This window comes from Haematobia irritans, chromosome 3, assembly GCF_050003625.1.
Source record: "Haematobia irritans isolate KBUSLIRL chromosome 3, ASM5000362v1, whole genome shotgun sequence".
In the NCBI taxonomy this organism is placed as follows: Eukaryota; Metazoa; Arthropoda; class Insecta; order Diptera; family Muscidae; genus Haematobia; species Haematobia irritans.
This window is the reverse complement of record NC_134399.1, coordinates 49,912,110-49,928,154: the sequence shown is the minus strand read 5'-3', so window position 1 is coordinate 49,928,154 and position 16,045 is coordinate 49,912,110. Positions and strand designations below refer to the sequence as shown.

Below are 16,045 nucleotides of genomic sequence, written 5' to 3'. Positions count from 1 at the left end.
GAAGCCGCTCGTCCAATTTACCAGAATTGAAGCTGCCTATATTCTATGGCAAATATTCTGAGTGGACTAATTGGCATAACACCTTGCAATCCATGGTACATTCCGACGACGATCTTGATGATCTTTCTAAATTCGTCCATTTGCGATCATGCTTAGGTACAATACCTTTCGGCACCATTGAATATTTAGAATTAACAGGGGAGACTTATCCAAAGACTCTCTATTTGTTGAGAAAGCGTTTTGAGAATAAATCGGTAATTTTACAGTCACACGTAAAGGAAATCTTAGACTTAGAGCATATTTCTCAACCTTCATCAATATCTTTGCGTCGTCTTATTGGTGCGGTAAATTCGCATTTGCATTCATTAGAGACTAGGGTCTGTCGAGGAACTTAGGGATGTTTTGATATTTTACTTGGTTAGACTAAAATTGGATGAGTACACTTTGTCAAAATGGCATGAAGATTCAAATGTAAAAGAATTCATGGAAAATTTGGTGACCTTTTTAAAAAGCCGCTGTCGTTCTTAGAGAATTGCGAATACAACTCAAATAATAACTCTACTCGAACGAACAAGAATAGTTATATTAACAATGTTAGACGAAATCCGCATGGAAAGGTTTTATCTGTGACCACTACCAAACCAAGCAATAGCGTCCGACTTGCGAAGAGTCACACCAGCTGAGCCATTGTACGAAGTTTTTTAACATTAACTTCGAAGCGAAAAATAACCAGTAATGATAGGCTAATAAAAAGGCCATGATATCATTACATGTACTACGGTACACTCTGTGTACTTCGTACAGACAATTAGTCTAAATGCGCATCACAGATGATAAATGCATTGAAAAATAATTCTATCTAAGAGATTGCAAAGCATCTAATTGCGAAAATTGCAACAGACCTCACCATAAATTGTTACATAGAGAGAACATGAAGAATGGGAAATCTATGACTGGAGATAGTAATAGGCGAACAGACGGATGGTTCAGTTTTGTACAGTTCGATGCATTCGGTATCGACCATGCATTTTGTGGCTACTGATAGAATTCTCGTTCGAGAAGTAAACTGTAGTTTCCACGAGACTCGTCATGTGCTGGATTCAGGTAGTCAGTTAAATATTCACCCTTATTCCTGAAGTCGCCCTCGCCGTCGCTTTTTGTCGCTTTTCCTCTGTCGCCACTAATTGGTATTCCGTTCGTCGATATATTCTGCTATCGAAGAAAATTGGTATTCCTGGTGTCGTTTTTTGTCACCAATATCGTCGCTTTTTGTTTAAATTTACCAGCTTTAAATTTACCAGCGACGAGTTTAGTGTTTAATTTTTGAAGAAGTTTTTAGACTTTATTAATCGAACAATTGAAAAATAAATTTAAAAAACAGAAATCGGTAAGAAGTAAAGTGACTAATCTTCAACAATTACAAAAAAATGGGAAAAATCAGTATATATAGCAATTATGGTCATCACATTCGCATCATAGAAAAGAACACTGTACAATTAAAGTAAACGTGTTGATTTTCAATTCCATTTATTTTTAATAAAAACCCTTCAAGGCCAATGTATTTTATTTAGCACCAAACTTAGATAACAAATGTGTCCTTCACGAACTTTGAATGATCCTTGGGCACATAATGTCAACGTCGTTCCAATTGTATATGCCGGATGTTGTTATTGTCCTAATGTAGATATCTAAATCATTTCCCCGAGCCAAATTTATCATTTATTTTGATTTTCCAAGTCAAAATTGGATTACAAACAAATAGCATTTTAAACGCAAATAATTAAAATTCAGTTTTGTATATCAGCTGATTGTTTTCTTTCATGATGATCCTTGTGCCATTAATCTAAGCGTCGTCTCCATTTTTATAGTTTTGGAAGCTTTTACTGTCCTTGAATATATATCCACATTTTTTCCCACGTAATTAATTTTTTTCTTGATTTTCCGACATAGAATTGCGTCGGAAATAAAAATATTTTAAGCCGAAAAAATTAAAATTCATTTTTTTTGCACATCAGCTGATTGTTTTCTAGTGATATCGACCTTTTATTACCGAGTATTGTAATTGGTACAAAAAGTAATCGTCGCCGTCGCCACTTCACAGCGACAGACGACAAAAATCGACGGCGAGAGCGAGTGCGACTTCAGGAATAAGGGTGATTATTACTCGAGATATTCCCATTCAATTAGGACTACTTCTCATTCTAACTTCAATGGTAATGAACGGCATACGTCAAATTGAGAAAAATATCATATAGAAGGTGTCCACTATTATTATGTCTCGCGTGAAGAATTTCAGCTGTAATTTGGAATTACATGTAATTCCAGATATCACGTCATACTCTCCAAATTGTTCAATGGAAATTAATCATTGGAATCTACCCAACAACATAAAACTGGGTGATCTCTTATTCCATAAGGCTGGGAGAGTAAATGTATTATTAGGCGTATTTTTGTACCAACTAGAGTAAACCGGCCCGCTTCTGACTACTTGCTTTTTCGTTAATATACAGAAATAGGGTGGTTATGCAGATGTAAAACGGACCGTCTTAACAAACGTCGTGTAAGGGGTGCTCCTTTCAACCAATTTTTTGTTTTTTAATTGTTATGTAATCAAATCGTTTGACAATCTTCTACATTTCCTGTGAATTACAAGCGTTTTTTGTCAAGGGGAGGTATACTTCTCTCAACATACCGTACAATAAATCGGAAAAGGTAAATGTAGTTAAAAATTGACCATATTAACATTTGTTAAAATGTTGGAAACGGAGAACATGAGTTTCTCAAATATATACCGGAAAATGAAGCACCCTCTACGTTGCCTGTCAACTTCATGTAAATTTAAGTTTTTTACTAAAAAAAAGTCTGGCAGAAGCTTGTGGAAAAATTATAAAATTATGTACCGAGTTCCCATTTATCGACAATCCCCTACTTTGAATTTTCAAAAAATCGGGCAAAGGGGAACTCCTCTCCCCTCGCTCCTCCCCGACCAGATATCGTAAATTCACGTACCCTATATTCATTCCACATACTACCCAACTTCACTATTCATGTACCCTGTATAAATTTAATCATCTTCTCCCAATTTCAAGTAAATCGGAGAAGGTTAGACGTCACTTTCTCTGCAAATTGCAAGAAAATTTGTATACTTTCCTTCAAGTTCCATAGTGTGGGGCAAGGGCATAACCTTCCCCTACGGCCTTTGTAAATTTCAAGTAAACTTGAGAATTCTATTTTTTTCAGTTTTAGAGGATGTGTCCCTCCCCGTCCCAATATCGATAAATGATATAGCGTATATTGTGTAGACGTCCCAGAAAATCTGAAACAAATTATAAGACCAATTTTTATACAGCAGGGTAAGGGGAGGCCCTTTCCGAATATCACAAAATCAAATATCCATTATAATAATATAACCTACCCCGCATCCTCTGTAAAGTTCAAGTAAATTGGAAAAGTGTAATTGTTTCACGGTATGTACTTAATTCTCCGTAAAATTTCAGTAAGTCGACAAATTTTATTTTTTTCACTGTTCTCTAAAAAAAGTTGGACAAAGGGAAGGCCCCTCATCTACCAAATATCGAAAAATAAAGTAGCTGTTCTTTAACTTAGCTGTTCTTTCACTTTTCCGTTGAAACTTTTCTTTAATTTTCTTTGCTATAAACTAAAACAGAGCCCGAGACCTTTTCAATGAATGCAAAACCGTGGAAATCGGTTCGTTCGTTCTGGAGTTGCATCAGAGATGGCGCTGTATATAAAAAAGATTTCCCGCTTTTCCGTTGAAAATTTTCTTTGCTATAAACCTTATGGAGCCCTTTCTAACGAATGCAAAACCGTGGAATATCACTAGAAAACAATCAGCTGATGTGCAAAAAATTAATTTTAATTTTTTCGGTTTAAAATATTTTTATTTCTGACGCAATTCTATGTCGGAAAATCGAGAAAAAATATTAATTTGACGCGGAAAAAGTGGATGTAAATTCAAGAACAGTAATAGTTTCCAAAGCTATAAAAATGGCGACAACGCTCAGATCAATGGCACAAGGATCATCGTAAAAGAAAACAATCAGCTGATGTGCAAAACTGAATTTTAATTATTTGCGTTTGATGTTATTTGTTTGTAATCCAATTTTGACTTGGAAAATCAAAATAAATGATAAAAAGTTTGACTCAGGAAATGATTTACATTATCTAAGTTTGGTGCTAAATAAAATACATTGGTCTTGAAGGGTTTCTATTAAAAATAAACGGAATTGAAAATCAACACGTTTATTTTAACTGTGCAGTTTTCTTTTCTATAATGTGAATGTGATGACCATAACTACTATATAAAGATCTTTGTCAATTTAGTATAAAGAGCGCATTTTTATATCAATAGACTTGTGATTGTGGTCAGCTCAGGACTCTTTGTCAAAGAGTGGAAGCTGGAATAAATGCTTGAACAATATAGATTTTTTAATAATAGTTACAGCTTTTCTACCATTTGTAACAAAGGCCAAAGGCATTGAACTACAAACTATTTGTTCCAACCGGTTTTAAATCGTTGGAGTCAGTCTACCTCATCTAATGGTTGATCTCTAGATCAGATCAATGCTAATAGAGTCTAATTCCCCTAAGTATTTATGGAATGAAGCTGCTCTATCAGCTGTCTACATTATTAACAGATGTCCTACTCGAGCTCTTGATAATAAAGTAACTCCTGCAGAAATATGGTATGGTAAAAAGCCCAGTTTAGAAAAAATAAGAGTTTTTGGATGCAAGGTATATGTTTGGGTGCCAGATGTAAAAAGAAAGAAATTAGATCCAAAAGGGAAAAAATGACTCTGATTGGTTAGGCTCTCAATGGTTACCGATTGTGGGACATGGAAAATAGAAAAGTTGTAGTGGCACGTGACGTCAAATTTGACGAAGAATGTTGCAAGAATTCAAATAAATAATATGTCACGAGGAATTGTAACAGTTCTAGCTGTGGGAATATCTGTGGGAATAGATATTTCTTTCATCAGTTAGACGTCAAAACTGTTTTTCTGCACATACATTTAAATGAAAATATATACATGGCAATACCTGATGGTCTGTGGGAACTACCTTCCCAACACTTCCATTTTATTTACTTGTTAGTCTTAAATGTAAAAATGGCCTTTGCTGCAAACTTGAGAAATCCATATACGGATTGAAGCAAGCACCTTAATGTTAGAATGATAAATTCAATAATTTAGTTGTCTCTCTGGGCTTTTTACTTTCAAAACATGACTACTACCTCTATGTGAAGAAAAATAAGAAAAACAATGACGTACTTTTTTAATATTGTATGTAGATCACCTTCTTAAATTGTGAATCTGAGCCCATTATTGTGAATCTGAGGCAATTATTTATTTTTTGTTCAACTTTTAATTTATTTATAATTAGTTGTCTGCTAGATGAATTATTATTCTTATAATCTTACACAAGTTTAAATTTTTCATAAAATTTGCGATTTTAATTGTAGTTCGATTTTTCTTTAGATTTGCGTCAAAACTTTATTAAAAAATGTGTACGTTTATTTCCGAGAAATAAAATTCAATTGAAAAATTGTGTTTATTGAATTAAAGTGTTAAAAAAAACAATCTCTCATTTTCAGGGCTGTGGAGTCGAGTCAATTTTGCTCGACTCCGGCTCCGACTCGGACTCCAGCATTTCTTATTAACCTCGACTCCGACTCCGGAGTCGACTCCTGGGGGTGTACCTAAATCTCATTTTAACAGTATTCCAATTGTATTTTTAAGGTTCCAAAAATAGACCGATATAAGTATTCTATTTTGCCATATGTATTTATAAGTCCAAACGAACTCTAATTTTAAATGTTGATATGACTCGACGATTTCCTCAGCATTTTTGGGGTGAGAACTCTACATTTTAATTTCAGTCCAATAAATTAAAATACGACACAAGACTATATATTTGTATAAACCGGAAGAACAACTAAATTGAGGATTTATTTAAATCTGAACCAAATTAGATCACTCTGTAGAAACTATCAAGTCAATTGGAGGAAAATGCCATTAAAAATGGGATTAAAATATGAAACATTCTACCATATTTCCCCAACTCTGGCGTACACATACATGGGAGCTGTATCTAAATCTGAACCGATTTCAACCAAATTTGGCACAATTAAAGATACTATTAAATGTACTCCTTGTGCAAAATTTGAAGCATGTCAGGGCAATATTCTGGCTTTTGAGGTCATATAAGTTCAAATCGGACGAAAGATATATATGGGAGCTATATCTAAATCTGAACCAATTTCAACCAAATTTGGCACACATAACGATACCATCAAACGTACCTCTCGTGCAAAATTTGAAACAAATCGCGGCAAAACTCTGGCTTTTGAGGCCATATAAGTTCAAATCGGACGAAAGAGATATATGGGAGCTATATCTAAATCTAAACCGATTTCAACCAAATTTGGTACACTTACCGATACTATTAAACATACTTCTGTTGCAAAATTTGAAGCAAGCCAGGGCAAAACTTTGGCTTTTGAGGCCATATAAGTGTAAATCGGACGAAAGATATATATGGGAGCTATATCTAAACCAATTTAAATCAAATTTACCCAGCATTGGTAGAATGTCACTACTGCTCTCTATTCAAAATTTCACGAAAATCGGTAGTAAACGTTGGCCTCTGTGGTCATATGAGTCTAAATCGGACGAAAGATACATATGGGAGCTATATCTAAATCTGAACCGATTTGGCTCATATTTTGCAAGTTTTTCGAGACTCATAAAATATTCGGGGACAAATATATATGGCAGCTATATTTAAATCTGAACTGATTTTTTCCTAAATCAATAGCGATTGTCTCTGTCCCAAAAAACCACCCTATGCCAAATTTGAGGACGATCGGACTTAAACTGCGATCTGTACACAAAAATACATGAACAGACAGACAGACGGACATCGCTAAATCGATTCAGAATTTAATTCTAAGACGATCGGTATTCTAAACGGTGGGTTTCATACTTTTCTTCTTTGCGTTACATACAAATTCACAAACTTATTATACCCTGTACCACAGTAGTGGTGAAGCGTATAAAAATGTAATGTGTCGGATATATAAAACAAACATAAACTGACAAAAATTAGGACGGGCGGAATAACAACTATCATACAACATATGGCAGGAATAGCTGGACAGTTACGGATATTGTTTCTATAGAAATAAAAAGGTGAAACATTGATTTATAAATGGTCTATCAGTTATGGACATTACAGGCCATTAATTTAATGTAAAGAATTTCGAGTGGCTTTGATGAAACAAACTCTCTCCCAAAAGACCGGCAGTGGTTTAATTTAAAATTACAGCTTCCAAAGACATCGGGTGTATATTTCTCAAGTAATTATGTAGGGCTATCTCAAAATCTGGACCGATGGGAAAATTCAGCATTTGTTTATGAATCTCAAATAACTCTAATTTCAAAATTTCTGATAAATCGAATGAAAATTTTATACTGGGAAAAATTTCATAAAAAAATCGGAAGTTGGGTTTAAATGTGTTGTCCGGTATGACACAGGGCTGTGGAGCGGGAGTCCTTGTGCAAAATTTGAAGCATGTCAGGGCAATATTCTGGCTTTTGAGGTCATATAAGTTCAAATCGGACGAAAGATATATATGGGAGCTATATCTAAATCTGAACCAATTTCAACCAAATTTGGCACACATAACGATACCATCAAACGTACCTCTCGTGCAAAATTTGAAACAAATCGCGGCAAAACTCTGGCTTTTGAGGCCATATAAGTTCAAATCGGACGAAAGAGATATATGGGAGCTATATCTAAATCTAAACCGATTTCAACCAAATTTGGTACACTTACCGATACTATTAAACATACTTCTGTTGCAAAATTTGAAGCAAGCCAGGGCAAAACTTTGGCTTTTGAGGCCATATAAGTGTAAATCGGACGAAAGATATATATGGGAGCTATATCTAAACCAATTTAAATCAAATTTACCCAGCATTGGTAGAATGTCACTACTGCTCTCTATTCAAAATTTCACGAAAATCGGTAGTAAACGTTGGCCTCTGTGGTCATATGAGTCTAAATCGGACGAAAGATACATATGGGAGCTATATCTAAATCTGAACCGATTTGGCTCATATTTTGCAAGTTTTTCGAGACTCATAAAATATTCGGGGACAAATATATATGGCAGCTATATTTAAATCTGAACTGATTTTTTCCTAAATCAATAGCGATTGTCTCTGTCCCAAAAAACCACCCTATGCCAAATTTGAGGACGATCGGACTTAAACTGCGATCTGTACACAAAAATACATGAACAGACAGACAGACGGACATCGCTAAATCGATTCAGAATTTAATTCTAAGACGATCGGTATTCTAAACGGTGGGTTTCATACTTTTCTTCTTTGCGTTACATACAAATTCACAAACTTATTATACCCTGTACCACAGTAGTGGTGAAGCGTATAAAAATGTAATGTGTCGGATATATAAAACAAACATAAACTGACAAAAATTAGGACGGGCGGAATAACAACTATCATACAACATATGGCAGGAATAGCTGGACAGTTACGGATATTGTTTCTATAGAAATAAAAAGGTGAAACATTGATTTATAAATGGTCTATCAGTTATGGACATTACAGGCCATTAATTTAATGTAAAGAATTTCGAGTGGCTTTGATGAAACAAACTCTCTCCCAAAAGACCGGCAGTGGTTTAATTTAAAATTACAGCTTCCAAAGACATCGGGTGTATATTTCTCAAGTAATTATGTAGGGCTATCTCAAAATCTGGACCGATGGGAAAATTCAGCATTTGTTTATGAATCTCAAATAACTCTAATTTCAAAATTTCTGATAAATCGAATGAAAATTTTATACTGGGAAAAATTTCATAAAAAAATCGGAAGTTGGGTTTAAATGTGTTGTCCGGTATGACACAGGGCTGTGGAGCGGGAGTCGGAGTCTAAAGATTTTGCTCGACTCCGACTCCGACTCCGGCTAAACCAAATTTTTTAAAACACTTCACATTTTTGTAACTAAGCAAGTTTTTACGCAAATTAGTTTCCATTGCGTTATTCATTCGATCAATGTACAGCATGATTGTAAATGAAAATCAACTTCCAATTACGGCTATCTTTTTATGTTTCCTAGAATGTTAGACTAGCAGATGGGTTGTATCGATCCATTTTAATGCCCATATCAATTTATTTGAAATATTTCGAACAATCGAAATTATTTTTTTTTATTTTATTTTAAGGCCATATTCATATGTGGAATATTGACAGAAAATTTTTTCAAAGTTGTTTTTTTATAGAAAATTTTGTCAAAATGTTATTTCTATAAAAAGTTTTGTCAACATTTTATTTCTATAGCAAATTTTGTCAAAATTTTATTTCTATAAAAAATGTATTCAAAATTGTATTACTATAGTTTTCTATAGAAAAAAATATTTCTATATATAGAAATATTTTTTTCTATAGAAAATTTAGTCAAAATTTTATTTCTATAGAAAATTTTGTTTCTATAGAATATTTTGCAAAATGTTATTTCTATAGAAAATTTTGCAAAATTTTGTTTGTTACACAAACATTTTTTCAAAATTTTATTTCTATTGATAATTTTATTTCTATAAAAAAAAGTCAAAATTTTATTTCTATAAAATTTTTGCGAAAATTTTATAGTAATAGATTTTTGTATTAGAAAATTTGGTCAAAATTTTATTTCTATAGAAAATTTTGCCAAAATATTATACTAATAGATTTTTTTATTAGAAAATTTGGTCAAAATTTTATTTCCATAGAAAATTTTGTCAACATTTTATTTCTATAGAAAATTTAGCCAAAATTTTGTTTCTGTAGAATATTTTGCAGAATTTTATTTACTACACAAAAATTTTTCTAAAATTGTATTTGTATTGATAATTTTTCCAAAATTTTATTTCTATAAGAAAAAATTGTCAAATTTTATTTCTATAGCAAATTTTCTCAACATTTTTTTTCTTACTGATGCTCACTGATACTCACTGCTGTAAAAAATGTATTCAAAATTTTATTACTATAGAAATATTTTTTATACCCTGTGCCACACTGTGGAACAGGGTATTATAAGTTAGTGCATATGTTTGTAACACCCAGAAGGAGACGAGATAGACACATGGTGTCTTTGGCAATAATGCTCAGGGTGGGTCCCTGAGTCGATATAACCATGTCCGTCTGTCCGTCCGTCCGTCCGTCCGTCCGTCTGTCTGTGAACACATTTTTGTGATCAAAGTCTAGGTCACAATTTACGTCCAATCGCCTTCAAATTTGGCAAATGTTCCTGATTTGGGTCAGAATAGAACCCTATTGATTTTGGAATAAATCGGTTCAGATTTAGATATAGCTCCCATATATATCTTTCGCCCGATATGCACTAATATGGACCTAGCAGCCAGAGTTTTATACCTATTTGCTTGAAATTTTGTACAAACATAACACTTAGTCGTATAGTCAAGTGTGCGAAATATGATTGAAATCTGTTCAGATTTAGATATAGCTCCCATATATATCTTTCGCCCGATATGGACTAATATGGTCCTAAAAGCCAGAATTTTTGGCCCAATTTAGTTGAAATTTTGCACAGGGAGTAGATTTAGCATTGTAGCTATGCGTGCCAAATTTGGTTGAAATCGATTCAGATTTAGATATAGCTCCCATATATATCTTTCGCCCGATATGCACTTATATGGACCCAGAAGCCAGAGTTTTATCCCGATTTTGCACAAGGAGTACAATTGATAGTATAGTTATGTGTGCTAAATTTGATTGAAATCGGTTCAGATTTAGATATAGCTCCCATATATATGATTTCCTGATTTCGACAAAAATGGTCAAAATACCAAACATTTCCTTGTAAAATCGCCACTGCTTAGTCGAAAAGTTGTAAAAATGACTCTAATTTTCCTAAACTTCTAATACATATATATCGAGCGATAAATCATAAATAAACTTTTGCGAAGTTTCCTTAAAATTGCTTCAGATTTAAATGTTTCCCATATTTATTTTTTACTAAAATTGTGTTCGACCCTAGTGCATTAGCCAACTTAAATTTTGAGTGTATAGATTTTGTAAAAGTCTATCAAATTCTGTCCAAATCGAGTGATATTTAAATGTATGTATTTGGGACAAACCTTTATATATAGCACCCAACACATTTGACGGATGTGATATGGTATCGAAAATTTAGATCTACAAAGTGGTGCAGGGTTTAATATAGTCGGCCCCGCCCGTCTTTAGACTTTCCTTACTTGTTTCTATATAAAATTTGGCAAAATTTTGTTTGCTACACAATTTTTTTTTTAATTGTATTTCTATTGATAATTTTTTCAAACTTTTATTTCTATAAAAAATTTTGCCAAATTTTATTTCTATAAAAATTTTATTCAAAATTTGATTTCTATAGAAAATTTTGCAAAATTTTATTTACTAGGCACAAATTTTTCCAAAATTGTATACTCACTGATACTCACTGCTAAGTCGAAAATTTGTAGAAATGGCTCAAATTTTCAAATTTTTCATTGAATGAATCATAAATGCATTTTTGCGAAATTGTCTAAACAATTATAAATATTTCCCAAATATTGCCCGAGATTTTGTAGAAGTCTGATTTGAGATTTTATCAAAATGTAGATATAAATACAAAGTTGTGCAGAGAATATTACAATCGGCCAGCCCATGATATTAGCAATTTCACGCACTTTTATTCGTCGATCATTTAATACCATATCATGCACTTTGGCTATTTCTTTTGTTGTTATTGATGTTTTTGGTCTTCCACTACGTGGTTCATCTTCAATGCTTGTACGACCACGTTTAAATTCAGCAACCCCATTTTTTACTGTTGCATATGAAGGAGCACTTTCACCTAACATATTCACCAATCATTATGAATTTCTTGTCCCGATAGACCTTTTTTATGTAAATATTTAATGACAGCACGCATTTCTAATTTTTCCATTGTAAAAAAATTGCAGATGCGTCTTTTTTGAACACCTTTTTCTATATGAAGGAGTTGCCAGATCGAAACAAAATTTAACATGTGTTCATAACAGAGATTGAAGTTTCTAAAGCACTTAACATTTTTCTGTTTATACCGCGCTTTTTGTGCTAGGCGAGAATCCCAAACACGTTTCATAAAGTCCGTTTTTACCATCGGATAGAGCACTAAAAGATCTATCTTTCACATATAAATCTGGAAACCCATCTTTCTCCATATGGCCACAGTGGTCACTTTTCTCTCGAGGTGCAGTGCCTCCACTTTTTTCCAAGCCATATATTGAGACTGCCAAACACATTTAGCTGTATCCGTTATTACCATCGGATAGAGCACTAAAACATCTATCTTTCGCATATAAATCTGGAACCCCATCATTTTCCATTTGGCCACAGTGGACACATTTCTTTCTGTGTCGTATATGCAACATTACTGCGATTCGGAAAATTTCTGAGAAAAGGTTTTAGTTCAAATCGAAAGCTATCGTATCAGTTTATCTTTTGTTAAAATTTTTCTATCTCTTCCCGTTTGGCCAATTTATGCCAATTTCTATTGAGGATTATATCGCAAAAAAATTTTATTCGTATATAACTCATTTTTTCACATAGAGGTGGCACTGAAACGAATTTTCATGTAAGGATTTATTTTCCCTTAAGGTGAGTACTATGTTCGATGTTTTCACCAAAACTCTAAATTAAAAGTACAAATATATTTACGAAGACGATTATATTTTGATCAAGTCTTACCGAATAATGGATGGAAAAGATCCAAGGAATTGATTACAACTAATTCTATATTTCTAAATTAATTAATTAAAAAAAGTAACCGTGAAAACAAGCTGGTTTTCAGGTTGAAAACTGAACATAGTACACAGCTTTAAGGTGGGTATTAAGTTCAAGTTTAGCCGCTAAAATCGTCATTTTTCACGATTACTATTCTTTAATAATCCATTTTAAGGAATACAAACTTTGTGAAAATTTGCTTTAGGATATTCTACATCAAGTTATAGTAAAATTTGCAACAAATATGTATAATTTTATGCCTTTTTTACTGATTTAGTTTTCACTTTAGCGGCTAAACTCGAACTTAGTACTCACCTTTACATAAATCAAACTGCAAACTATGTATTCTTTTATTTTCTACTACTTTTACTGCGTGAAAGGAAAAGAACCCAACTATTTTAGTTTGAAAATTTACTGAGTCATTGATGACTTGAGGTTACATCGTAAATTAATTTATCATGATTTAAATAGTAGTAGTGAATTTATTTAAATGTGCCAATTTTTAATTTGTACTTTATGGTCAAACAACAAATGCCACTTGGAATAGATTGAAATGCATTCTGGCTATTCTTTAAAAATAATGTCCTTCGCTTATCAATACCTGTAAAATTTTAACAATGCCAAATAAAAAACAAAAGAAGTGTTGCGATTTGAATAAATATTTTTAAAACATGGAAGCAGATAAGTTAGGTTAGGTTAGGTTAAAGTGGCTGCCCGAATAAGTTTCAGGCTCACTTAGACTATTCAGTCCATTGTGATACCACATTCAACTAAAAGTACCTATTACATATGGGCACTTCTAGTTTTAACTGCTGAACTTTATTATTTTCTTTTGTTGAACCAACCAGATTGTTCGAAAAACATTAACAGACTGCTTAAGTTAACGTTTTCCAGGTCCGCCAGTAATCTAAAGCTATATGCTCCTAAAATTCGCTAACGCCTTACACAAAATGCAGGACACTCACAAAAGAGGTGTTTAATTGATTCCTTTTCCTCCGCATCATAACAGCTCATACAGTAGTCATTATACTTCACACCAATAGTTTTTGCAAATTCGCCTATCAGGCAGCGACCCGTTATAGCAGATATCAGGAGTGATATCTGACGTCTTGAGAACACAAGCATATCTAGTGTGCGGTTCAAGTTTAAATGGGGCCATATTTGCTTGGCGTCGTTACAACCCTTGCAATTCTCCCATCGAATATTTGCCATCATGACAGCCTTCTCACGCAGTAAGGTAGTTCCTAGCCTTGCTAACTCATCTGCTTCGCAGTTCCCCGGTATGTTCCTATGGCCAGGCACCCATATTAGGTGAATATTGTACTGCTCAGCCATCTCGTTGAGAGATGTGCGGCAGTCGATGGCCGTGTTCGAGTTAAGGAACACAGAGTCCAAGGATTTTATTGCAGGTTGACTGGAACATTACTTCTCAGCCAATTCGCCACCTCTCTTATTGCTAATATTTCAGCCTGAAAAACACTACAGTGATTAGGTAATCTTTTCGCTATTCGAAGTTCCAGATCTTTAGAATATTCTCCGAAACCCACTTGTCTATCCAATTTGGAGCCATCAGTGTAGAAATCTATATATCTTTTATTCCCCGGGGTCTGTGTACACCACGCCTCACTGTTGGGAATTAGAGTTTCAAACTTTTTGTTGAAAAGTGGTTTCGCCAGAGTGTAATCCACTCTGTTAGGCACATCAGGCATTATTTTGACCGAACTGTGACCGTACATATTTTCCGACCACAGCTTAGCTCGCGCCGTTGTTGCAGCTGACTGTTTGGCCAAAATGTCTAAAGGCAATAGATGCAGCATGACATTAAGGGAATATGCGCCTGAGATACACAAGCACGCCATACGCTGAACTTTATCTAAACCTGCCGGTTGCTGAAGTGCCGACCACCACACTACATCACCATACAGCATTATAGGTATATCCACAGCCGTGTATAGCCAATGCACAATCGGTTTTAGTCCCCACTTTTTCCCTATTGCCTTTTTGAACGAGTACAAAGCTACCGTGGCTTTTCTCGCCCTTTCTTCAACAAAGTTCAGCTTCCTGACCAGAATAACGCCAAGGTATTTTGCACACTCACCAAAGGGAATTTCAATACGCCCCAAAGGATATGGGCTTAACCATGGGAGTTTTGCGATCTTTGCAGTACATGACTAATTCCGTCTTTGCAGGATTTACTCCAAGACCATTCTCTTTCGCCCATTTCTCAGTCATCTGGAGGGCTATCTGTATAACATCTCTGATTGTAGATGGGAATTTTCCCCTGACTGCTAGAGCCACATCGTCTTCGTATGCCACCACTTTTATCCATTCTTTTTCTGGGGAAACCAGAAGGTTGTTTATGGCAACATTCCAAAGAGGTGAAAGAATTCCTCCTTGGTGTGTGCCTCTGTTCACATACCTTTGTATGTTTGCTATCCTAGTGTGGCCGAAATAAATCTCTTCATTAGCAGTTCGTCTAGCAGCCTAAGTATACCTGGATCAACATTCAGAGTTGCCAGTCCATTTAATATAGAGCTCGGATGGACGTTATTGAATGCCCCCTCGATGTCTAGAAACGCCACGATTGTGTATTCAGTGACAGATAGTGAGCTTTCAATAAAGCTGACTAGTTCATGCAAAGTGGTCTCAGTAGACTTGCCCTTCGAGTATGCTGTCGTTTCGAGAGCAAACTTGAATCGATGCTAGTTCTAAGATAAATGTCTATCATCCTCTCCAGAGTCTTAAGTAGGAATGAGGATAAGCTGATTGGTCGGAATCCTTCGCACTCGAATGGGAGACTTTTCCCGCTTTATGTATGAAAACGACTTTTGTTTCCCTCCACTTTTCTGGAATATAGGCTAAGTTTATACATCCTTTATATATCACCGTTAACCAGGGGATAATTCCGGAGTAATTCCATCAGGTCCGGGGGCTTTGAATGGCCCAAAGCTATTTAACGCCCATTTTATTCTATATTCCGATACAATTTTCTCGATAGGAAATGACCGCTGAGCCACTGTGGCACCGCCAGAACATGGTTCAACCGTCTGATTTGCAGGAAAATGTGTGTCCAATAGTATCTCCAGCGCCTCCTCACTGGACGTTGTTCAATTACCCTCCGATGATTTAATTAAACCTGGAGCGGAGTTAGTGGATGCTAGTACCTGGTCTGGTAGCCTCGGACGTATTCTCAATACTGCTGCAGTAAACATT

The 16,045-nt window shown here is 34.6% G+C and overlaps 1 protein-coding gene across 1 annotated transcript in view; it reads right to left on the bottom strand.

The window, feature by feature from the left end:
- The window catches only part of Naa15-16 (N-alpha-acetyltransferase 15/16), a 123,348-nt gene that overhangs the window by 65,033 nt on the left and 42,270 nt on the right, over positions 1-16,045 (bottom strand). The window lies entirely within an intron of this gene.